Source organism: Macaca mulatta, chromosome 5 (genome assembly GCF_049350105.2).
Source record: "Macaca mulatta isolate MMU2019108-1 chromosome 5, T2T-MMU8v2.0, whole genome shotgun sequence".
Taxonomy (NCBI): Eukaryota; Metazoa; Chordata; class Mammalia; order Primates; family Cercopithecidae; genus Macaca; species Macaca mulatta.
In genome coordinates, this window is record NC_133410.1 from 10,272,053 (window position 1) to 10,274,321 (window position 2,269).

Here is a 2,269-nt window from a genome sequence, read left to right on the forward strand (position 1 = left end):
TTCTCAAAAGGAACTTAAACTAATTTTCTTCTTTATTTTCTCACTGACCCGTGACCCTAGGAAATGGTAAAGTTCCTTTTTATAGTTGCACTTCTTTCTTTGTTTTCTTTCTGCCAGGAAGAAAAATGGAATGCATCCAAAGAATGGTTACATGAAAAATAGGATCTGAAGGGTGAGATGTCTGCTTCTTATATTACCCTAATACATACATTATATTAGGTGTGTGTACATATTTATAATTTATATATATTTTATTTATTATTTATTATAATTATTATTGAATAATACATCACATTATATTATTATTTATTATTTTATATTTATTATTTAATAATATAATGTATTATTCATTATAATTATTTATTATAATAAATAATTATTTATTATAATCATATATGTACACATACCTAATATATGTATATATATATATTTATGTATTATATTAGGTGTGTGTATATAATATATGTGTATATATATTATATTACCTTAATATAAGAAGCAGCATCTCACCCTTCAGATCCCATTTTTCTTTCAATCATTCTTTGGATTCCCCATTGAATTTAAGAGGATCCAATCTAAGGTCCAAAGTGAAGGCAACCCAAGAATAAAGGCAAATCTGTGGTTCCATCATCAGAGGGCATCAATGTGTGTTAATCAGAAAAAGTTGCTATGTATTTGGTTCCCTGAAGGCGTGACATTAATTTCTTGAATTAATTCAGGAATCTTGAAAATGGGTCTATTTGACCATATTTGGCTACCTGATAATTGTGCAGTGCATCTAGTATGTTTGCCAATGACATACATCTCTGCCCATTGATTAAACTTCTTTTCTCATGTTAAAAGAAACAATTAAGAGTACAATCACATGAATGTACTTATCTTATCCCGTCGTCCATTCTTCCCTTCTCACTAAGAAACACACTTCCTGGTTTTTTCCTTGGGAATGTTTCCCATCCTCCTATCTTGTTGCTGATGTTCGTCTACAAAATTTGCCACCCAGATAAATATGTTTTTGCCATTCAGGATTCAGAAGGTATTTCTTCCAGAAAGGCTTTTCAAACTGGGTTAAAAAGCATCTTAATGCGAGTCTATTACTGCCCTTGATAATTCATTAAGGTTATGTGCTGATTTCCCCATTTGAGAAACTGCCCAGTGAGTTACCCATGGAGTGAGGAACAAATATCTTAGTTATTGTGCACCTTGGTGACCTATAGGCACTTGGGCTCATTCTACTGAGAAAAACTACCTTCTTCCCATTCCTTTCCTGTACAATATCCCATTTAATTCCTCAGAAGTATCTTGTGAGATAGGTTATTAGAGCCATAGCAAAAGCTCAGAGAATGTATGTGATAAACACCATTTTTTTTAAACATAAATTTAAACTATATATTCTTTCAGAAACACAAAAGAGCAATGTTTCATGGAGCCACTATTTTGGCTTTATATGGAAAGTCGCAGTTTTATTGAGCTTTTTATATTTTAGGGTTTTTCTTAATTTGTTTGTTTGCCTTTGGCAAACCCTTGGTTGACGCTTTGAATCAACAAGCAAACTTATCTGATGTTCTTAACTAAACTTACTAGTTGCTAATATATTATCTGACAGTAAATGAAACTAATGCATTCGATGAAAGCAGTCAATAAAAATGTCCACTAGTTTGTATATGTAGACATTTAACTCTTGGTGTGTTAGGGCCAAGATTCCAGGTTAAAATACCCTGAAAAGTGGAATTTCATATTCATTTATTTGTCTGGGTTGATATTTTGACGGAACTGTTGCTGTCATTCCCTTTTCACTACTTTTATTAAGGGCTTATTTTGTTCCAGCCACTGGGCTAAGCATTAGGCAATCATTTCATTGTTTGGTTCTCTTGAGTAGGTGTTTTTATTATGCCCATTTTGTAGGAGAGAAAAAACATTCATAGAACAATTCAGTTAAAAATGAAAAATAAAGGCTATGAGATGTCTAGGTTAGAATTTTCATAGAGGTCTGTCATTCTTCAGAAGTTACACTCAAAACTAGTAAGCTTCTTAAATTTGACTGAAGTGTAAGTACATCATTATAATTCCATATATTTTTTAAATTATGCTTTTATCATTTCCTACACAATTTTACATTCATTATCCCAGTGAATTCTCACTTCAGTTCTTGAGCTGAGCCCTGCAAGTAGGCTGAAAAGATTGGGACGAAAGAGGGTCATTCAGTGACTAAGAGGCAGGGCCGGTGCTGGGAGCTGGATTTTCTGACTCATCCCCAGGCTCACTCACTTGA